The sequence below is a fragment of the Physeter macrocephalus genome, chromosome 8, assembly GCF_002837175.3.
Source record: "Physeter macrocephalus isolate SW-GA chromosome 8, ASM283717v5, whole genome shotgun sequence".
Lineage (NCBI taxonomy): Eukaryota > Metazoa > Chordata > Mammalia > Artiodactyla > Physeteridae > Physeter > Physeter macrocephalus.
In genome coordinates, this window is record NC_041221.1 from 31,361,936 (window position 1) to 31,387,238 (window position 25,303).

Below are 25,303 nucleotides of genomic sequence, written 5' to 3' on the forward strand. Positions count from 1 at the left end.
GCGGCCATGGCTCACGGGCCCAGCCGCTCCGCGGCATATGGGATCTTCCCGGACCGGGGCACGAACCCGTGTCCCCTGCATCGGCAGGCGGATTCTCAACCACTGCGCCACCAGGGAAGCCCCTGTGGTATATTAATAGGCGCTTAAAAGGAGCTTGTGAATGTCTAGGAAACTTTCTTCAAATAGACTTAAGTAGCATAGAGATAGAAGAGACTTATTTCAAGTTATAATTCTAAACAGAAAATTAGGCTCCTTTTGCAAAGATAATGCTTCATTATAACCCACTCCAAATCTCAGTGGCTTCCAACCACCGCATTTATTTTCCTACTGTGATGGTTAATTTTACCTGTTAACTTTTGACCAGGCTGTGGTTGCTTGGTCAACACTAGTCTAGACTTGCTGTGAAGGTATTTGTAGATGTGATCAACATTTATAATCGGTCAACTGCAAGTAAAGCAGATTACCCTCCATCATGTGGGTGGCCTCATCCAATCATTTGAAGGCTTTAAGAGCAAAGACCGAGATGTCCCAAAGAAGGAATTCTACCTCAAAACTGCCATAGAAATCCTGCCTGAGTTTCCAGTCTGCTGGCCTGCACTACAAATTTCAGACTTGCCTGCACTCAAAAATCTCATAATTCTTTTTTTTTTTGGTATGCGGGCCTCCCTCTGCTGCGGCCTCTCCCGTTGCGGAGCACAGGCTCCGGACGCGCAGGCGCAGCGGCCACGGCTCACGGGCCCAGCCGCTCCGCGGCACGTGGGATCTTCCCGGACCGGGGCACGAACCCGGTTCCCCTGCATCGGCAGGCGGACGCGCAACCACTGCGCCACCAGGGACGCCCTCTCATAATTCTTAACAATAAATCTTTCTTTCTCTGTCTCGATCTCTGTCTCTGTCTCTCTCTCCTCTATATATCCTATATACTATATATAGAACGTATATGTAAATTCATATATACCTATGAATTCATAGAATGTCTTATATAGGATATATATGAATTTATGTATTTATATGGATATATATAAGCTATATCTGGGATATGTATATGAAGTACATCTGGGATATCTATACCTCATTGGTTCTGTTTCTCTCGGGTTCAAGTCTACCACACATGAATTCACCCCAAGCCCAACTTCAAGGGGTGCCGCCAGCCACGGCGGGTCCTCAAAGTGCAGCAACAATCGACGAGAGGGGGTAGGGAACGGAAAGCACCAAGGTATGGGATCAGAAGGGCACAAACAACTGATGGTTGCAAGGCAAATTTATTAAAAAAGCATAGTCATATATATACCCCTAAAGCAGGAACTTTGCACAGTCGTTGTGCCCTAAGGCAGAAACTTTGCATAAACATTGTTCTATAGAAGTGGTTTTTCCTCTCGGCTCAGTGGCCACCATATCTGCATCAGCGGGTTTATTGCTTGTTCCACAAAGGCACCACCTTCCCCTCCAGGGTTGCTTTTCCTAGCTTTAGGGAACAACCAGGGACTCTCAGTATCTGAGCAGGTCCCTGGAGCGATCTGGCCAAAGGCCATCTCCTTTTTTACGTTCATACCATAAAGTCCAGGATGCATACCAGGGAGAGTACAATCGGGCCCTGAGGCTTAGGAGGGTCTTAATGGCGCATTCCTCAGAGGGCAATGCTCGCCACAAAGGGGCAGTGGATTCTTACTTACAGGTCTGCCAAAAGACAAGGCAATACAGCACACAATCCCATTTAAAGCCTCTGCTTGAATTGTATCTAATCACATCTCTGTCCAAGGCACATCTCTGACCAAGACAAAATCAGAGGGATGGGCAAGTTCACATCAACCCATGGAAGAAGGAGGAATTTTTTTAGAAAAGTCTACACACGACAGTACCAAAATTCAAAGGTCAATTTTTGTGTAAATGAGGGAAAAGAGGAATTCCATATATCATAATTATTTATTATTAATTGGGAAGTTTTGATTAATAAGTCAGTAAAGTAAAATAAGTGGTTTTTAAAAACTTTCAAAAATAATACATGAAATCATTAATTTTTGCTAGGTTAATTTGCTTTTGGAGAAATCCATTTTCTGGTAAATTACACTAAAAACAGAATAATTATTAACATTTGTCTAGGCGAATGAAAAATATAGATAAATAAGCATACATCACAATTTTTGTATTGAAAATAATCAGCTTGTGTGAAATGTAAAAATGACCCCATTACAAAATGACAAAGAATCTTTAAAATATTTAGAGTTAAAGGCAACAGTAAAGCTCTGGACTTTAAAAAAAAGTATTGAATCTTAACAGAAGACCTGAACAAGGAAAAAATCTATACCATAATTTTGGAAAGGAAGATTTAGTATATATAAAATATTCAATCATAAGTGTACAAATTAGTGGTAGTAAGTATATTTGATACTATTCTACTTAACATCTCAAATTTTAAATTAATTAATGATTTCAATTTTACGTGAACAACATGTATTGGAAAATTGTCAAAAATACCTTAGAATCAAGGCAATGAAAAAGATTTGTCTAACTAGATGATAAATTTTGCATAATGAGGACTGTAATATTAACATTGACCAAAATATCTTTAGGGCAGAATAGAAATATTCCATTAATATTTTATTAATATTTATTGTTCCTTCCTATTGTCTTGTAGCTTTAGGGACAAGTGGGGAATCGGATGTTAGCAGTGTGAGTTAACTCCTCCTGATTCTATTTAACCAGGTTTTCAAAAAAAATGAGCACAGAAAAGAACTGCAAGAGTGAAAAGGGACAGAATTTACAAATGCAATGTATTTTTAAATGAGAAAAGCAAAGTATGGAGATGTGTATATAAAAAATTACTTATTATAATTTTTGTAAAATAGAAAATGTCAAGCAGTCTATGCATTCATAAAATTAGTTGCATTGGATACATGTGAGTGATAAGAAACGATGCATGATGTGGCAGGGTTTTGGTCCTGCTGGCTACTTTGATGGAAGAAGAGGCGAAGAAGTAACAACAAGAGCAACAACAAAAACCCTAATGTTCTAGTAGAAGAGGTCATGCCAAAGCCTCCCTTACCCATCATTTGCAGGAGTTCAGGGTGTCTGAATATGAGGACACTCCAAAAGGCAGGTCGGTGCATCGACTTTGGAGTTTATTTCATTCTCCCTATCTGAAGGTCAGGCTGAACAGAACTTCTGAGAGAAATCTGGTCCTCCTTTAAGTACACTTACCAAACACAGGAGACAATGAACGGAAATAAAATTGCTCTTCTCAGACTCCCCTTAACTAAGACTTTCTCAGCTGCCACATCAAACAAATTCCATTCAATTCCAATCAGTTACATCCATTGTCACGGTGTGTACTAAGGGCTCACTATACTCCAGTCAATGTACCAAGCATGGGGGGAGAGAATGTGGAATAAAGCAAGCACAGTTCCGGTCATTTCAGCATAATTCATAGTATAGAATGATGGTAATCTAACAATTACAATAAACTCAGGAAGGCTCTGATAGTGCACATGCAGTGTTCAGAAGCACATGATTGGGACACGTATCTCAATTTAAGTGGGTCAGTGAGGTTTTTCCAGAAAGAGTGGGTCAAATCTGAGACCTAAATGGTAAATATATGTACTCTGTGGGTATCAAACATGACTCCACAAATATTGTTCATGAACAAACACCACATTTCAGGTGTTTCCCCTTCATCGCAGAATGAGAAATACATTGATTTCAGGCCATGAAAAAAATACAGTATAACAGTAAATTAAGGTGAAGCCAGGCTTCTCAATGCAGAGAAAGACCATACTGTAAAAGATGATAAATAGAACTTTCAAAGCCTGTGCTTTTACTTTATTATAAGAATCATGTAAATGTGTATTGCAAAAACAAGAGAACATCAGAAGTACAAATTCATTTACTAAGAGGAAAGACACACAAATGGGAAGAATTTCTAATATGAAGTAGAAATAAAAAGGTGCTATTAATGATAGAAATTCTAATAGCTACATCAAAATATTTCAGATATTTATTTAACATCTCAGAAACCTTATGGGGTATATAATATGTTAGAAAAATCAAAATGCAATAGCAGAATTTAAATCTGGGCCAAAAGCACTAAAGAGCCAAATTAATATTATATAACCATTAAGCTGAGTTTAAAACTCAAAGCTCTCCTCCTCTAAGCAGAAGTATAAAACAAAGAAGAAAATAATGAAATAAGTAATTATAAGTGCAAAACTGGAATGAGAGATCCAGCAAGAAGAGGTCAGACAGACAGGATTGAAAGATAATTACCATTTTATGGAAGAATACTTCACCTGAATTTGAAGATGAAAGGATTCATTGATATAGGAGGAAATATCCTAAAGCTATATAGTAAATATTGTGAATTTTTGAAATTCAGGAATAAAGAGAGAAACCTACAAATATCCAAGTAAAAACAGCACACACACAGACAATTACACTTATTATACATATTAGCAATATGGGAAGAGTAATTATAATGTCTCAGTTTCTCAGTTATGAGTAGCACACAGTGGCTGGCCCAACTGTTCTCATTCTGAATGTAACTTAGACTGATATGAACAGGACTGCAAGCGGTAACACTGACCTCAAACACATTCCTTTTTCTGTTCCCAGGTCTCTCAGTCACCGTAGTAAGTTCCATGGGTACCAACAGGTTTTACTTCAGACGATTAAGATATAGTCCGAGGCCAGTCTATAACCAAAGGAAGAGTGTTTAGAGACCACCTGATCTTTGGTGTATTGTTAGTAATTACAAGGGGCACAGAATGAACCAACGAGCAACTCCCATCCCCAGTGGAAACGGTCCATGGCCACTCGCTCTATATACAAACGTATAACCCAAAGCGGCACAGATCTTTTCAGTTTGGGATTTGTTGCTAAACTTGATTTGATTTGATGTGGTCAGTTTGACAGGAGAGGGTGAAGACGATGCCTCTGTGTGGCCTCTTTCACCACAGGAAATCTGGGCCGCCCTTTTGCAGGAGTCACAAGTCTGGTGTACAGTGGTGGCTTTGCATCAGAAACATCGGACTTTATTTGTGCTCAGCCTGTGAGAGCAATGTGTTGCCATGTCCAGGGAGCTGATGATTCTATAAGCAATTGTAGCAAAATGGGCAGCACAAGCTTGATCAGCGGCTTGGCTCCGGTTGGTCTCTGTATCCACATGTGAGCATCTCTGTGAGTGCACAGCTGCTCAATCCACCGTCCTGGTCTTGACCCCAAAGTGGGGCATTTGAAACTGCTGGTCTGTAGACTTCCCAGCGGCAGACCAGATGGCTGTGACATTGACCACAGACCGAGTGTTAGTAATATAACCTGACAGGTCCTTTGGAGTATTTTCTAAGGGAAGGAAAGTGACTGTTAATTGATCCCATTGTGCTGCTGACTGGATCTTAGAACAGCTGGACTTCCAGAGCTCTCCCTGGGGCTGGATTGCTGCTACCACCCAAATGACAACAGCAGCTTTTACCTTAACCAAACCATCAGTTAACCAAGCCCAGACATTTAGGAGAATCTCTGTAACTCAAGGTCCTCATGGAGCTAATGATTTTGCTTCAAAAGTGGGGTGACGTATAAAGCTTCCCCAAAGATGAAACTGCCACTTGTTCTTTCTATCCCTCGGCCATCAGCATAGCAAGAGCCGATGCTACTTCAGGTTGGCTGTGCTCTTGGATATAGAATTACCACTTCCCGCTGAGGACTATATCGGGTCTCTTCCCTTGTTCGTTCTTGAATCCTATTCGACTCACCCATAAATGGGCTCAATGAGTCGGGATCAGAATAATAGCGGTCTCTTTTCAAGTGGTGCACTTGGGGGCTGTATCAGACAGGTGGAGCTCTTCTACTGGAAAATGGCTTCTCTGTCTCAGCAGCAATTGCGTCCTAAAGTTGTGATTCCCCTTTGTCTTCCTGAGAGTCTACGTTGCTTCTGCTGTACCACCCTGGAGGGGACCTCTCTGCATACCTACATGTGACTGTCCCTGAATTAGGAGAATTCTTTCTTATGCTTAATGGATGGGAAGAAAAAGCTTGTGAACAACAGTAAAGGAACTATTACATTCAGTGAAATGTACAGCAAAAGGCCTTTCAATATCCTTCCGGGCCCACAAAAACACCACTTAAACGTCTCACCACTGCAAACCCCCATTAATTGAATGTGAACAATTCACTCCCTACAAGAACACAAACCAAATTGTCTGACATATGCTTGAGTTTGGAAAACAGCAGCATGGTATTCCTGGGTGGGGAATTTGAGGAGTGAAGGCTCCAATGGGGGTAGGGGAAAGCGGTAGGAGGGAACTTTCTACCCTTTGACTACCTTCTCCTTGCCTTTCCACAGGGCACCGCAGCTTTGCCCTTCTGGTTCTTGGTGTCTTTGCCATTCTTGTTTCCAACACTCTCTTTTCTCCTGAGACCTGGTGGGAAGACGACAAAGGAGCCTGAATGAAGCACACATTAAAGTCTGAGTCCCTGCCTTCTCAAAGTTACCATGCGTAGCCAGAAGGGTGCAAATGGCTCTGAGTGCTCCTTGGAGGCAGGGAGCTCTTGCCTTAATCGTCTTTCTTCTTAGAGTGATGAGATCAACGCAGAGGGAAGGGAGATATCAGAGAGAAGAGGAGAGAGTGACTCCACGCTACAGGATAACAGGCTTTGCATTTGCTTTCTGTTTAGAATGGCCACCCACTTGGTCTTGACCAAAAGACCTTCTAATGTGCTTTGCTCAATCAAACCTCTGTATTGAATGGCATGTTTCAACAGCCATATTGACCTTCAGCTGGGGCTGCAGGGCTTTCTGCCCCCTTGTCATGACAACGCCCCTTCCTTCTCCCACCTAGGGGAGTGGGAGAACAGCCAAGGCACCCATCATTGGGCTTGTTTCAGTTCTACCTCTAACCTTCAAGTTCTAGAACAGCGAAGACAGGGGCAAACACTCACTCCCCTTCCCCCCACCCCACGCAACAACATTCTCTGCTCCTGGATACAAGGGAGTCTTCTTAGATCTTCAATCCCAACCTGTGAAGCCCTCATTCTTCTTCCAGAAAACCATGTCTCTATCAGCATCCCCTTATCATTACCAAAACTGTTGCATCTGATATATGATTTGATTGATGTCTGATTGGATTTATTTAATCTTTGATTTGATATTGAGCTAATAAATCAGCCTATTACAGTTTCATGGATGCAGGCACAGAGACAAAGACCTTTGCACAGAGACAAAGACCTTTATCACTCATGGCACAGGTAGCAGCATAAACAGCACATTTGCATCGGCTCCCCTTTCCCCCAAAGTCCCAGGTGGCAACCCAGAAGATGGCCTCAGAGATGCTGCACCTATAGTGGGCTTGTGTGGCAGTTGAGAAACACTGAACTTGGGGAAGTCTCCTCTTTTAAAGCAGTCAGTAATCAAGCTTGCCCTTTGCTAACTCGTCTCTCACAGCTGCTTGTTGCAAACACAACTCCAAGAAATAGTGCAGGTAAAGAGCATTCAGCACCTTTGTTCTTGAGCTGCCTGCTGCAAAAGGTACATTTACTAGTGTCCACATAACGGCTGGGGACAGTGTTGCTTAGTTTACTGCCACCAGTGAACAAACGCCTCCTTCCTCCAGTTTCCAATAATATTTTCCTGACTTTCCTTTAAGCACTTGCTCGCAGATTCCTCAATGTCCGGAACTCTAACACTGATTCTTCAAGGCTCTTCAAGTTTTTGCTAACCCTATCCTCAAAGTCCTCCCAGCTATACCTCACTTCCTGGTTCCAAAACCACTCTCATATTTGTAAATATTTGTTACAGTACCCCCCCGTTGTATTAATATACATTACTAAATATATACATAATAAATACATATTAGTTAGATACTGCTTTGTAACAGATTATCTCCACAGCTTGACAGGTTAAACAACAGGTATTAATGATCTTATGCAGTGCCTGAGGGTCAGGAGTCTGGGGTAGCTTACCAGGGAAACATGGCTCAGCATTCTAGTTAATCTCAGGACATGGGCATCAAGCTGTCAGCCAAGGCTGCCATATCTGGAGGCTTGATCTGGGCTGGAGGATCTCACTCACATGGTTCCTAGTAAGAAGCATTAGGTCCTTCCCAGCTGTTGGGAAAAGGACTTAGTTTCTCACTATATAAGCTGCCCTTCAAAGCTGCCTGGTTGTTCTTTAAAGGGAAAAGGGAATTAATCTTCATCTCTTAAAAAGAGGAACACAAAGAAATTGTAGATATATATCAAAACAACCATGGTGTATGAGTTTCTCAGGCTCTCTTTTATCAATCTCCTATTGTTAAACATTTGTATTGTGTGTATATTTTAAAAATCTTATAATAAAGCAATAACAGAAATTTCTGATATGTCATAAATAAAAGTTGACATGTGTCCATCAAAACTGTCTGAAGATAAACTCCTATATTTCAACTAGTTTAATTTGTATTGTCTTTTGATATACGTTAGAAAATTACCTCCTGAAAAAGTCTTAAAATAAGGAAGGAAATTTCAGGCAAACGTGTGTACAAAATTGCAAAATATAAGGTTAGGGAAATGCATATTTTGCTTGAAGAATCACTGACAGTTTTTTTGTTAAATATAAGGTTATTAATGTATATTGATAAATTGTCTTATATGTGTCATATATCTTGCTGAATTTAAAATTTATATAGATAAAATCTAGTCACTAAAGAAATCTAAAGGTATTATTTTTTTCTGGGATACTAAAAATTTTAGTATTTGAACATCATGGATCAGTTACATAAAAAATATTGGCAATCTCTAATTAACACAAATATTTTTAACATTATTTCTTAATAGATGCCTCTTCTTAGTCATTAATTCAAGTCATTAATTTATATGTTCCTATATGTTTTTAAACACACAGCCATTTGCATTTCGGCATTGAAATATACAATGAAATAATTAATTTAATCTGCAATTGAAGTGTATGCTCTTTTTCAGCATTGGGTCACATCACAAACAGAATCCCCAATACCTCACAAATAGGTAGCCTACCTCTAGACCACCCAGTTTGGATGCTTGACCTGTCTTTGAAATTCTACTTTGTAGTTGCTCAATTTCTCTTCAAATATAAGGAAACATCTAATGATAGTTCAACAAAGAGATAGGCACTGTGCACAGATTTATTCACAGTAGAAGGTCGTAGAGATAGTCCCTATTGTCCTTCAGTCCTTTACAGAACTAGCCACATAGATAAGCTTCAAGCAAGTTTCATTTTCTGTTATTTGGTAAGTTTCATTTTACGTCGTTTCGGTAACTAATGTTAAATGCAGAAGCAAAAATGAGAGCCAAATTCACAAGGAAAATAGCATTGTAAAATTTCAGTTTACAACTAATTTATTCACAAAAAGGCACGTGATGATTTAGCATTTCAGGACATCTTCTGCTTCCCATTATACTCCACAACTAGCATACTTTGCCAAATTTCCCAGTTCTCTTTATAGACTGTGAAATGGATTGCAAAACTATGAGGAATTTAATGAAAGGGGACTGTGAAAAGTCAATATATCAATTTTAAAGAAATATTCAATTGAACTGGGCACTTTTCTAACTAAGGAAGACCCTTAGTAGTGAAAAGCCCATGGTCACTGTCCTCATGGATCATACATTTTAGTAGGAAAATAATAAAATATAGTAAACAAATGAGTAAAATGTAAGGAATGCCACATGGTGATGAGAAAAATAAAGCATAAATTTCTAGGAGTATGTTTTTGGGATTATTTCAATGGGTAATCAGAAAAATTCTCATGGAGAATTTTTAACTGTTTAAACAAAGACTGAGAGATGTTAGGGAGTATGTTATATACGTGAGGTGCAGATCATTCCAGCAAATGCAATCTATCTGAGGCAACAGGGAAGAAGAAGATTGTGGGAGAAGCTGGATTCAACTAAGAGATCAGGACTTTTGCACTGCTCCAGTGCCATGCCATTACTCCATGCTAAGGCTGAGATGCCTTCTAGATATCCAAGTAGAGCTACCAAGTACACAAGTAAACATAAAGTTTGAAGTTCACAGACAAGGTATGGAGAAAAGATGTATTATTTTATTAAATATAGGTTTCTAAAAATAGATTTCTTTTTCTTTTTCTCTTGATTGAATGAAGATTCAGATCTCAATGCTCCATAGAGTGGCATATATAATAGATTATACAAGCTGATGTGTAATATATATAAATATTTTAGATTTTTTTGTCAATGTATTTCTTTACATATGTTTTGTCTACTAGGAAAACAATACTGAGGTTTTATTGGAGTGGAATGATGGTTAATTTTATGTGCCAGCCTGGCTAGGTTATGGTGCCCATTTGTTTGGTCAAACACTAGTATAGAAGTAATGTGAAGGTATTTTGTAGATGTGATTAGCATCTACAATCAGTTAATTTTAATAAAAAGAAATCACCCTCCACAATGTGGGTGAGCCTCCTACAATCAGTTGAAGGGCCTTAAGACCAAACACAGAAGTTTCACTGGCCAAGAAGAAATTCTGCCTCAAGACTGCAGCATAGAAATTCTGCTTGAGTATCCAGCCTGCCAGACTTGTGACTCAAGGCTATATCACATCCTGTCTGAGACTGCAGCCTGAGGGCCTGCACCACGGATTTTGGACTGGCTACCTCCAGAATTATACGTGAGCCACTTATAAAATCTCTTTGTAAAGATATTTAATTTAATGATAGATGTATGTATTCCATTGATTCTGTTTCTCTGGCTAGCCCAGACTGATACAAGTAGACAAATCAGGTGCCTGGTTTTTATTATTCTTTCTCTCTGTCGGTTGCATAACAGAATGCCTGATACATAGTATGCTTTCAACTTCAATAAGTAGTTGGAGAGCACTGAAATGGTTTCAGGAACTGGAAGGATTCATGATGCTGGAGATGCAACATATCTTAAAGTTCTACATTTTTATGAGCTCCAAGACTCAGAATAATTATTCATATCCATCCACCCCTATATAGTGTTCAGCACAAAGTGTGTACCTAATAAATATTTGTGAATGTGAAATCTGTTATTTAGTAAGTTAGTAAGTGACTGATGAGCAATCATTATCATTAATTTTATCTTCCCTAGAACATGGTACATCAAAGTAAGGATGGAAGAAAAATTACAGATCTAAAGGCCTGAGATAGAGTCAAACGCAGGCAATTATTGATATAAACAATAATAATAACAAATATTATTCACTGAAAACCTTAATAATATCCATCCTAACACTTTTTAACAATGCCAGTAATATTATTTGCTCAATTTATAAAATAAAAGTAATTAAATTACCAAAGTGAAATATATCATTCCTTTATATTAAATTGATTATTTAATATTAAATGTCATCGTGTGTAATTTTCAAGTGAATCGTCTGTTTGTATGGTACATAACAAATCTGTTACAAATGTAGATAGGTATCACTCTACCCCATTTAGAATACGATTTTGGAGAAGAACAGCAAATTTTGAAAGTAACTGAAATAAAAAAAATACTTTAAATGACTTTTTCTTTTACATATTTGTCCACCATATGATTTGCTACAATGTTAAGAATGATATGGTCTATTAACAGCATACTATCTATATGAATGTTCCTTTTACTTTGTTTCTACTTGCCTTTTTATTTTTCCCTCAAACCCATATAATTATATGCAAGCAATTGTTTTCTAATTTATTCACCTTTATTGCTCTGTCAAAATCAGGTCCGAGTACGTTATCTCACCATACATCTCACTTTTCAGTAATTGAAAACTGAACCATTATTAATGTACTCTGAATTTTCCAAATAATAACCTGGTTCCAACATTGAGTTAATTGCAGTTTGTTAACACAATCATTCCCAAATCATTAATTTTGTATTTATTTGCTAAATGATAATAACACATGGCATATGAAATAAATTTTAACGGTATATTTTCTTTAAGCTTCTAATTAAAAATAGATGCACTGATTTATGACTTTAATTTTTTATATTGATCATTATAGCAAAATAAGCAACGTTTTCTTATAATTAATCCCAAACTTTACACAAGTGGATAGCAGAAATTTCCACCTAAAATTTGAGATAGTAATTTTGAGGGGGGTATATTTATAGTCAGCCATTTTTTTTTTATATCTTTTCATATACTCACAATTAATTCTACCATTAACAACAATAACAGAGAAAGAACTTTGGTAAGAGCTTCTAAAAGTAAATTTAAAATATATTTCGTGTGTGATAAATAAATTTTATTCTAAATTTTATAAAGCTAGATAAAATAAGATTTCACTTTCAAAGGCAGTAACTTAAAAATGGCAAATGTTTCTTTGTGAACATATAGCAGGTTTTATTGTGATGAGAAAATATAAATAAAGTTGTATTTTTCTTTCTATTTGGAAATTACAGACTGGGTTGTATTTTGCATAATATGGGATAGTTGATTAAGATAGACCCTTGGTGAGATTTACACCTGATGTGGCTGCTCTGTTTTGAAAGGAAACAGCTGTTTTCCTAATGTTCCTGTGGTTTTATGAACACAATGTTTGCTTTATGAGACAAAGTGGATTCAAATGAGCTCCCTCAAATCCCTCCAGAAACAAATTTCTCAAATGTTTTGTAACTTACTATTGCTTGATAAATGTTATATTACTGATTATTCTAGGTGTTATGCCTCGGGCTCCTTAAGCGCTGCCATTTTCTTGTTTATTTTCTTCTTAGGCTAGGGAATTGCTTTATGAACTCCTAGTCATAAAGGAGAGCAACAGAGTGGGAAGAGAGCCATTTGATATAATACTTCTTTGACTGAAAAGGAAATTGGATTTTTCCTATTGCAAAGAGGTCACAAATTTTTTTGTTAAATGAGCTAAAGTATACTTATTTAATAAGACATAGGTCTAAAATGGAATAATTCTTTAATCCCAGGCACCAAGCAAATGCTCAATAACAGATTTTTCATAGAATTTCCACATTTGATAACCTTACACTTTTATTATAACTTCAATGGATTGTTTTCCGTATTTGTTTTCAGCCTTCCTATATAGAAAAAGTAGACATTTTTAAACAGAGAAATCCTTATGTGAGAAGTAGAGTCATTTACATTTGACATAAGTTTCTGAAGTGATTTATAACGAAGCTAAAATGTATTAAGCCAATGTGGAAATGAGAACGTCATTAAGTATATGTGCACAGTACTTATGCCGGCAAGAATTTCAGTTTAGTCTTTGTCTCAATTGTCTTAAGACGATCCTCTATTGTCCTTTTAGAGGAACTGCAAGGAAAGTAGAGAATGGAAAATGAATTAAATTTAGAATTGTAGAATATGTTAGGCTGCATGCATTTTAAATCCACACTTCAAAGTATAATGAAATAGCAGTATCTGAGAATCAAACCTCTATTTTAATAGCTATAGACCCCTCATCCCATATGAATTGCCTATATATTATACGTATATTATAATCCTCTTTATAATTAATCTAAGTTGTCTAAGATTATATGAAAGACATAGGCAGAAAAAAGATCTAGCAGGAAAATGTGAATATGGGAATTTCAGAGTCAGTAAATGAAATGAGTATATCTGCCTAAAATTGAAAAAGATGATAACATTTGAAATGACTGAGCCTAGCTTTTAATAACTTCATGACAAATCATTGCAAGTACCAGGTTCCTGTCTTTGAAGAGAGTGCAGAAAAGAAGTATGAGTGAGAAAATAGCTGTTTTGAAGTGATAAAATTTCAAAAAAGAAAACAGTAGTGTCAACACACTTCTTAATGAACCTTACACACTGGATCACATAAAGTTATTTGTCCTTGAAGGTCTATATAATTGAAGGTTGTTTATATTGCATTTCTCACATTATGATTTTAACCGATGAGTTTCACATTTCTTGTGTCATCCTTTATTTCAATAGCCACATTATGATTTCCAGGAACTCACAAACCTGGGAAGTCAAAGGAACACATTCTCTGTCCTCACCACTCCTTGCACCCCTATTCCAGCTTGTAAAATTTCCAACGAATTTGGAAACTCTCAGAAGAGAATTTGCCTAACATCTGCTTCTGTGGAAATCCATCCCACAGCTTATTTGCCTACCGTCCTGTGGATTCTGTTTTGCGCTACTACAGCTGTTGTCCTATACCCCTGGTAAATCCACTACCTCTTTACCTCCAATACCTAAAAATGCGTAACCCTAACACACAGCTGTTGTGTGTAGTAGGCTTTATTGAAGGTCTATGTTTACTCAGTGGTGGTTCTGCACAGCGAAGCAAAGGGTACATTCAAAATTGGAATTTTTATCTTAGCTATGCATCTGCTGCTCTTTGACACAGGGCATTTCTCATGGGGCCCCATATGATGTTCTTTTCCTACAATAGACTCTCTCAGTTTCTCTTCACTACCTAACCCTCTTTCTCTAAATTCTTTGACTGTCTGGTTCAGTGCCTTGAAACTCTACTCTTTTAAGCTCACTTGTGGGAAACACCAAATTCCTATTAATTTCTTTGTTTAAAGCTTCCTCACTGGTACAATGCTTGGAGTCTTTATTTTTTTAGCAAAAAGCACTTGTCTTACTAATAGTAATGCTTTCTTCCCACAGCTATCAATTAAAATAATATATTTTTCTCTTATACATATTTATGGATTATAGTTTAATATATTTAGTAAATCAAATGTTAAGGTTAATATGCATACAATGCTTGTTTACAAATGAAGGGCAACGATAAAATGTTCAAAAATCTCTCTATGATAACATTAATAAAAACATCAACAACAACACCCGTTAGCTGATGCTCACGACTACGAATTTAGGTAAAGTAAGATATTTTGTATACTAATTTACCTAACTTCTTGTTTATGTTAATATCAGCCATAGTATTAGTTACAATTAATATCAGCCATTTGGGGTAAACAAAACTGTCAGATTCAAATTTTTTGATGTTACATTTTTCATGGATCTATATATCAGTATCTATTGCCAAGATTTTTTTAAAAACTCTAAAAAGGCAAGCTTGGGACTCCCTCGTGGCACAGCGGTTGAGAATCCACCTGCCAATGCCGGGACATGGGTTCGAGCCCTGGTCCGGGAAGATCCCACATGCCGCGGAGCAACTAAGCCCTGAGCCTGCACGCTAGAGCCCACGAGCCACAACTACTGAAGTCCGCATGCCACAGCTACTGAAGCCTGCGTGCCTAGAGCCCATACTCTGCAACAAGAGAAGCCACCGAAATGAGAAATCCGCGCACTGCAGCCAAGAGTAACCCCCGCTCACCGCAACTAGAGAAAACCCGTGAGCGACAACGAAGACCCAACACAGACAAAAATAAATAAATAAATAAATATTTTTAAAAATAAAAATAAAGGCAAGCTCTCTTTAATTTACAAAATGATACAGAAGTACATAGCGAACTTTTTTTTGCGGGGGGGGGAAACTTTAAATTTTTCTCCCCTTAATCCCAGACCAAATATTCTTGGAAGGCTTTCCCACACCTCCAAACCTGTTTAAGTTTGCTCCATATTCCAGATACCATCCATTTCATCGTAAGACAAGCACGGTGTGTCTCCCCGTGGGGTGAGTGGTTTATAATGAAAAGGACCGTAATGGCTGAACTCCACATGTATATTACATACTTTAAAAGGTATTTAATTGATTGACTTCAGGGTGCAACTATCTCCAATGGTATTTTTAAAATAGAATTTGTTTTAGATTTACAGAAAATTTGAGAAGATAGTACAAAAAATTCCCACATATCCCATATCCATTTTGTCGATTATTAACATTTTCCATTAGTGTGTTGCTTGTGTTACAATTAACAAACCAATATGGACACATTCACATCACCTAAAGTCCATTCTTCTTTCAGATTTTCACCTTCAGTAGGATTTTTCTCTTTATAAAATGTATGTGAATTCCCAAGGAATTAAACTGATATAAATGATAATAATGCCACTAATTTCTAAATAAGGAGCTGCCAATATATATTTTTTCCTTTGAAGTACATGCATTTTAACCTTATGGATGGCTCTCAGAAATATTAGGCTATTTTGGTAACTTGGCATCAACATTCTATCATTAAATATGATTTAGAAATTACCAAAAAAAATCTTTCAGAATCTGAAAGATAGAAAAGATAAAGGGCATCTTGAAACTATTTTGGTAACTTGGCATCAACATTCTATCATTAAATATGATTTAGAAATTACCAAAAAAAAATCTTTCAGAATCTGAAAGATAGAAAAGATAAAGGGCATCTTGAAAACTGCTACTGAATTTATTTTGAGTTCTTTCAAAAAGTCATTTTAAATACTTCTATCTATCAAAAATAGTCAGCTCAAAATATTACATTATATAAAGATACTGTTTTCTTTCTCTTAAAACCATTAGATAAAATATTGAGTCCTACTTACATAAACATATTCAGTTGTGAAAAGTATCTGTACCAGCTGATAAAAAGTGCATAAATTTTCAATTAGTTTCTGAAACCACAACAGAGCCTGATATGTGCTATGGACTGAATGTTTTCTCCCCGTCCCCCTTACCCCCGCCCCAAATTCCATATGTTGAAGCCCTAATCCCCAGTGTGATGGTTTGGAGATGGGGCCTTAAGGATGTGATTAGGTCATGGGGGTGTAGCCCTCATGAATATGATTAGTGCCCTTATAAGGAGAGACGTGGGACAAATAATCTCTCCACCTTGTGAGGATGCAGCAAGAAGGCATTGGTCTGCAAACCAGGAAGCTAGCCCTCACCCGGAACAGAATCAGCGGCACTTTGATCTTGCGCTTCCCAGCTTCCAGAACTATAAGAAATAAAACTGTCTGTTATTTCAGGCACCCGGTCTATGGTATCTGTTACAACAACCTGAGCTAAGATAGTATGAAAAAATATATTATTTCTGAAGTAGTACTCTCCTCATTTATTCCTCCATGAAGTATATGACAAAATTTGAAACAATTTGTTGTCACTGAAATTTGGTTACCATCCAGGGAGAAAGGCTGTAGCCTCCTGTGAATATTTTTAAAAGCAAAATGAGCACACTGCTGCGATGTGCTGGGCAAGCTGTTCTTCCAAAGCAATTAGAATTTCACTTTTTAAAACTTGTTGGTAAAGTGAATGTGATTAACTTCATCTTATTAAACAGATGTAAGACTACTGATCAGGAAAAGATACATTTCTTAATCCATGCTTGAATATACTATATTATAAAATTAATGATATGCTTGACATTAGTGACTCTGCATTTATAATTTGTTTATTAAAAAGATTTTAAAAAGAGTAAAGACAACTTTTTCTTTCCATAAAACAAGACAACAAGCTCCTGGATTGTTGTCAGAGATAACGTCTGGCCAGCTCCTGTAACCTAGGTAGTTTTCTCACCTTTGTCAGATGCTAGTACCTCCAACATTATGAGCTTGCTTGCTACCATTATCATTTACGACACAAAATATATTTTTATTTTTTGATTTAAAAGTTTTTTATTGGAGTATAGTTGATTTACAATGTTGTGTTAGTTTCAGGTGTACGGCAAAGTGAATCAGTTAAACATACACATATCTCCAGTCTTTTTTTTAAAGATTTTTTTCCCATATAGGCCATTACAGAGTATTGAGTAAAGTTCCATGTGCTATACAGTAGGTTCTAATTAGTTACCTATTTTATATATAGTAGTGTGTATATGTTGATCCCAATCTCTCAATTTATCCCTCCCCACCGCTTATCCTCTGGTAACCATAAGTTTGTTTTCTACATCGACTTCTGTTTGTAAATAAGTTCATTTGTACCCTTTTTTAGATTCCACATATAAGGGATATCATATTTGTCTTTCTGCGTCTGACTTATTTCACTCTGTATGAAAATCTCTAGGCCCATCCATGTTGCTGCAAATGGCATTATTCTGTAATATTTTATGGCTGATTAATATTCCATTGTACATATGTAGCACATCTTCTTTATCCATTCATCTGTTGTTGGACATTTATGTTGCTTCCATGTCCTAGCTACTGTAAATAATGCTTCAATGAACATTGTGGTGCATGTATCTTTTTAAATTATGGTTTTCTCCTGGTATATGCCTAGGAGTGGGATTGTTGGGACATATGGTAATGTACAAGACATATTTATGGACTGATTTTTGTCCTTTGAGAAAGGTCACTTAAAAAGAATGTAACGTTCTGAAATGTAAAGAGAGTTGTAGAAGGTGCATCAATCATATTAACAGAAAGTTTCTTGGTAGAGGAAGTTGGGAATGAGCACCTTAAGAGATTTGTTTCCCCCTTACACTTTTCCTTTTTTCACTAGTTTTTAAAATTTTGTTTGTTTCTGGTTTTGTTTTGGCTGACTGTGAGAATGAGATAGGCTGGGACCTGGGACTTCGGACCATTTTCTGGAGTGCTTGCACCTGGACAAATGTCTTCTCCAGCAACAGGATACAAAGAAACTTTAAGGGACTAAAAATAAGTGCATATATGCACAGTTGGGGCAAATTCTGGACAACAAGATACCAAAGTACCAAAAGCCCAGCTGCTGCTTCTGAGGTGTTGAGAGCAAAATCAGGGTACTGGGCATGATCCTTGCACACAGCACCACCAAGGGAGCGGGCAGACCTAAGCCACCCCTCCTGCCTGACCCACGGCTCCAGCCCTATGCTCACCCCATTTAAGGGACCAAGTCACCCCCCCTCCCTCAGGCAGCAAGCAAGGAAACTTGTTACTAGTTTTCACTCCATCATGCTGCAGCACAAGTCCTAACAATGCCTTGCCTGAATTTCTTGTCTGGTGTCTTATCAATTTCTATTGACTAAGGAGTCCAAGACCCCAGGTTGGTAACAAGAACATAGCCAAAGAAAGTGCCAAAACATGTATGTGCAGGATAAACATAACTCTAAACCACACTGTTATACAGCATCATCCATCGAGAGGTAGAATGTGGCCAGTGCCCCAAGAGGCTCTGTGTTCCCATGTTCAATCACGTTACACACTTTCCTTTTCAGAAGTAACCATAGTCCTTGCTTTTGTGATATCCATTTCCTTGCTGTTCTTTATAGTTTTGTTTTCTCTGTTTTGGAACATAATATAAATTTAATAACACTGTAGCTTCTTTTCTGTGTCTTATTTCACTTGTTCAAAAATTTCTAAGAGACTTAGCTATGTGATTGCTTGCAAAATTTCTTTATTTCCAATGATCGAATACTTTCATAATGTTTGAAAACACAGTTTATCTATATTTTCTGCTGTTGAGATATGTACATACATATATATGTGTATATATATACATATATATATATGTACATTGGGAAACAGCTGTCTTGTGTGGTATCACTTTCTTTCTAGAAAGGAAAGAAAACAGATGACATAGTCTTATCTTCATGTAAATATGTTGGTAATAGAAGTTTGATACACCAACTAATGATTTTGTTCAAAGATAAATCCTTATGTAAGAGATGCTTTTGGCCTCTAGTTCAGAACTGCTTATGCTGAATGAACCTAGTATCTGTAGATTTATAGGGCATGGTTCCTGGGAAAATTTTACATGAACTCTGTAAATATCTGGATATTCTATAATGTAAAAAAAATGTTTCATAACCTAAAGTGCTCCCTCTTTGTGGGATGAATGTTATTCTCATTTAGATAACGCATCTTCATTCTCAGCAGTCAACATGGGTCTGGTGAAGAAAATATCTAGGGAGCTGTGTGGATTCTCTTGGATCTCTCTGTAGTTCTCCTGGGCCTCTTGATTGCTTGTATCCTCGAAATTATTTGTAACCTATGCCATTGGGTAACATCTTTGATTTGGTGAGTCAGATTGCCACAGTCGTTCTTTACATTAGCTCAAGAATAGACACTGCTACTGAGCCTGAGCATGCATATCCCAGCTGCTGCGGAGTTGGCTGACAATGGCTCACAGCTGCACCTGCTCTATTGAACTGCCCTTTGGCTGATAGGAGTCACTTTGCCTGGAGATACCCGGATGGAATCGCATCCTATAGTCATTCTAAAGATTCTCACTCACCACATCCTTTTGAAACTCTACTTCACACTCAGCCTTATAAGTTCTCCTCTATGTCCCCTACTTCTGCTCTCTCTCTAATTATTAGGTAGATTAAATTATCTTTTCTGATTTCGGCCTTTCCCCTTTTCCCTTTAATCCAGCTTCCCATGTCTCTTTCTCTGCACAAGTCTTGCTCATATTTTTCTTTTTAAATGATTCAGGAGAAGTTGATATTAATTTGGTAATTAATAGTAGCTGGTAATTGCACTGATAGTAACTGGTAATAGTTAATTGGTAATTATTTTGCATTTTTTCATTCTAAATGTAATGCTGTTGTGCATTTCTTATTCATGATTTTGCTAATTTTATTAAGACACAGAGAAACCTACAACATTCAGAGAAAGCATAGCACATACCCATTGTTACTGCCTAAATAACAATGTGTGCGTGTGACTATATGATCATAAATAAAGGAAAGGGAAGATGCAACTCAGATTGCTGAAACAAGTTGGAGGAGAAAGAAGGAAATGATAAAACACAAGAGACCAAAAGAGGACAATGCTTACTGAGACAACTCTAAATTGATGCCTAAATAAAAGATAGAAAGAAAGACTGAGAGAGAGAGTGAGAGACAAAGAGAGAGAGAGGAAGGAGGAGGAAAATATGAAGTAATTAAGCAATATATCCCTTGAAACAAAGCATTAATAAACTAAAGTCTTGAAGCAGTTCCATGAGCTGGGTATTACATGCCTAGTAGAGGGACATAAAAGAGGGTAAAAAACTTATTCCCCATACAGGAGAGAGAACACAGAGGTGTTTACTAAAGACTATACATTTTCTGGAGGCTCCTCTTATTTATCTTCTTGGCTTTTTCATCAGTTCTTGGAGGAAAGAAAATGTGTTTCTAAAATCACTAACCTCATGCTTTCTACTAGTACTGTTTCAAATTTCCCTCCTTGAATAAAACAGATCTGGTGATAAATATTTCTTAGTCCATTTAGTCTGTTGTAACAATATACCACAGACTAGGTAACTTATAAAGAGCAGAAATTTCTCACAGTTCTGAAGGCTGAAAGTCCAAGATCAGAGTGTCAGCATAGTCAAGCTGGGGACGTCTTCTGGTTGTAGACTTCTCATTGTATCCTCACATGGCAGAAAGAGGCTAGGGAGCTGTGTGGGGTTTCTTCTATAAGAACACTAATCTTATTTACGAGGGCTCCACCCTCATAATCTAAGTACCTCCCAAAGGCCTTACCTCCTACTACCATCACATTAGGGATTAGGATTTCTACATATGAATTTTGGGTGACACAATCATTTAGACCATAGCAAATATCATTCAACAAAATATGCAATGTCTGTTCTCTGCTTCTTGAATGATATCTTCATTCAGGTTGACCATTTTAAAATATATTCACCGATTTATTTCATTCTTAACAGCAGATATAGATTTCTATTCATGAATTTGTTTGGCATATCCATTTAACCATCCATCATTTATTTATGGGGTACCTGTGATATTGGAATAGAACTCTGCATGAGAGAGAAAAAAATTCTGGGTAGGGAAGACCATAAATGAATTCTTTAGATCATTAGGTAGTGATACATCATATGAATAAAAATACAGTAGGGCGTAGACATCAGAGTGCTTTTGGTAGAGAGGGTGTTCCTGCTTATATAGACTGGTCAGGGAAAGCCTCTCTTATAAGACGAATTTAGCAGGGACTTAAAGGCAGAGATGAGTCAACCCCAGGACTTTCTTCAGAAAGAAAATTTTAGGAGGCAACAACCACTAATTTAAAGGTGCTTTTCTGAGAGATTACTTGGCTACCATGACTGCAGCAGAGTGGGCTGTGGGGAGATTTGAATGGCATGAGGTATAAGAGATTATGGATTGGTAGTAGATAAAATCAGGGTTTTGAGGTCATTTTAAGGACATGATGTCTTACTCTTGATCCCATGGAAAACCACTGGAGAGTTGATTGAAGAAAGGATATGATTTAACATGTTTTAAATGGGTCATTCTGGCTGCTGTATTGATAATAAAATGTAGAAAGGCACTTGTGAAAACATGGGAAGAAATGTTTGCAGTAGCATAAAAGAGATAAGATAGAGGTTTGTACTAGAGTGGTAGCATTGAGGGTGCTGAGTACTGATGAGAAATGGTTGGCTTCTGGATGTATTTTCAAGGTTACATCATGCGTTTTTGATAGATTGCATGCAGGTTGGCAAATTAATTTAGGAACCAAGGCTTATTTCAAGGATTTGTAGACCAGCAACATCATACACTGAGAGGGAAAATATTGTGAAATCACCAATTTTGGAAGGAAAACAGGAGTCTTATTTTTATTTGTATAGAGTGTGAAATGTCTACCACTACTGAAACCTATTAGGTGGTCGAATCTGGAAGACTGACCTGGGGCATTCCTGTGTTAGAGTTTGGGGAGCTAAAGGGACACCATGAAAGAAGACTGGGGACTCTTGTCCACTGATGGGAGAATATAACCAAGAGAGTGTGCCATTCCAGAAGTCCAGTGGAAAGAATTCTTTCAAGATGGAATCAGTAAACTAATGATTCTGAAACTGCTGATAACTTCAGTGAAATGGGTATTGAGGATTGAGCATTAGTTTTAACAATCTGGAGATTATTGGTGTAGTTGACAAAGGCAGTTCTGGTGTTATGGTGGGGCAAAACCTGATTGAAGTGAATTTAAGAGAACATAGGAGGAAAGGAAATGTACACAATAGTTATTTAGAAGTGGTGTGAGATATTTGGTTATAAAGGGGAACAGAAAAATGGTGTGGTAATCTATTACATGGTACAGTCAGAAGGAATTTTTTTTTGTAATGTGTGATAGTAAAACATGTCTGAAATTCAGGCGTGACAAATCTGGTTGAGTAAAAAAAGAATGATGAGGCTAAAGAGAGAATCTAATTTCTGGAGCAATGCCTTAGGAGAGATTGGGTCCAGTGCACCCCAGGAGCAGGTGGCCTTTGACCAGAGTAGGATGCACTGCCTTTGGGGTCCATCGTCTCTCACGGAAAAACTTTAGTATCCACCTGTCAGATTTGGTGTCTGAGGGTTGATTCCTGTAATTTGAATTGTTTTCCAGTGAACTCGTAGTCTGAATAGAGACTGAGAGCTGTAGTTATGGATACTTGTACTCAAATGCATTCATTTTCTATCTCTCTCTCTTTTTTTTTTTTTTTTTTTTTTGCGGTACGCGGGCCTCTCAGTGCTGTGGTCTCTCCCGTTGCGGAGCACAGGCTCCGGACACGCAGGCCCAGCGGCCATGGCTCACGGGGCCCAGCCGCTCGGCGGCATGTGGGATCTTCCCGGACCGGGGCACGAACCCGCGTCCCCTGCATCGGCAGGTGGACTTTCAACCACTGCGCCACTAGGGAAGCCCCATTTTCTATCTCTTGATGAAGCTTCTGTACTAGGAAGCCACCCTCAGTGTCCATAGCTCTCTTTGGAGGTAATCATATATTGCGTTTTGTTTTGCATGGCCTGTATGACCTGCTGTGGTTGCCAGGTCTGTCCAGTAGATTATGGGGTTCATTTCTAAATCTTGTGGCCCTAACACCTTTAACACACTTACTTTCTATTTATTCTATTCTAAGTGGATCAATGCCAATTTATCCAAAGATCCACCTTGTCTTCAAGACCTTGAACCTCTAAATAAAACTGATGGTGTGCTCTCACTTATTACTGAAAAAAAAAAAGGGGGTCCAATTGAGCTACTGTATCTCTCTCCTCAGGGTACCATGTTTATTAGGTTAATTTTTTTTTCCTTTTCGTGTTTTTTTTTTTTTTTTCCTTTGGAAATGAATATGTCACAATTACCCACTCTCTAGTTCTGGAACGGATTTCTTCTCTGCCAACCTTTTTATTCCTTTGGTCATTTAAAGTAGAATCAGGAAAAGTTAGAGGAGAGTAAAGGATTATGATCCTTGGATGGAGTCTTTATTTTCCAGGAATTCCAAAGCATAGTTTTTTAAGCTTAAATAAATCTCAACCTTAAATGATTTCTCATTACTGATAAAAAAGAAATGTTACACAATTTGACCCCAATGCAATTTCATATCCTTATCTCTCATACTTATTTCTGTGAATTCTGGGTTCTAGTACAACTATATTTTTTAATCTTAAGGGAAATAAGATAAATATTATTTCTTCAAAGGTTTACCTTTTATTTTTTGCAAACAATTCTGCCAAATTGCCAGGCTCATTTACTTTTACCAGTGTGATCAGGCAATTTTGTCTTGATCGCTGAATCAGATCTAATCTTTCCTCCCTCGTGTTTCCATTTCTTAGATTAGGATGAAAATTATGTGCCTGTCACCTGTATGGTTTCATTTCACAGTGTACACAGACGTTCGTATTGAAAGGACTATGGGCATAGAGATTACTTATTACTTATGTGAATTTCTGTTACCTCCTTGTAACATTCTAAAGCTATTAGAGAAATATCTCATTACAAGCTTTATTTTTCTTCTAACATTTTTGTGGTTTTTGGGGGGGGAGGGTTAAAGATTAATGAATGTGTCTTATTTAATTTTTTCCATCCCAAAATACTTAATCCACAGTCTAACATATAAGAAGAATTTCATCAACATTTGTTGAATGGGACTTCTAGTTATTTTCCTTTAGCCCAAGTGAGTTAAATGTTACAGTGATAAGGAGATAAGAAATTCTGGATTGTACAGAATATCCAGAAATTGAGCAGGGAATATAGATACAAATGAATAGTTCTTTGGATACTATTAGATTATCAGATCTAATAGGAAAAGTAGCAGAGTTTTCAGTGAGAATATCACCAATTGGTGTGTCTCAGATTCGTTGCCAAAACAAAACAAAAAATTTTTCTAGGCCACAGCTCTGCTCAGATATTCTTTGTAGCAGCAGTTTATCACAATGCTAATAAATATATACTCAAGAAGAAAACATTCAATAAATTTAAATAAATTAGCAGGTTATGTTTTATAATACTCAGGCAATGAATCCAGTGTGCAAAGCATTTTGCCTGCTTCGATATGATCACATTTTTTTTTTTTTTTTTTTGCAAATGAGAACACAAAGTGCATAGAAGTCAACAATTAATTCCTACAAGACCATAGTGACTTTCGAAATAGCCCACAAGCAGAAGGTTTGGTACAATGATTCCTCTCCTTGAAAGAATATTGATTTTCCTCAATATTTTTCAAAATCTTAAGAGAAAATAGGCTATTAGTTGAGGAAGGTAGGAATTTTCCTTTTCAGATAATTTATGTGTATGGAATTATTTCTGTTAAAGGAGAAAATCAATGTTACAAATCTATTATCTTAATTTAGAAAGACAAATAAATCCTTCCAT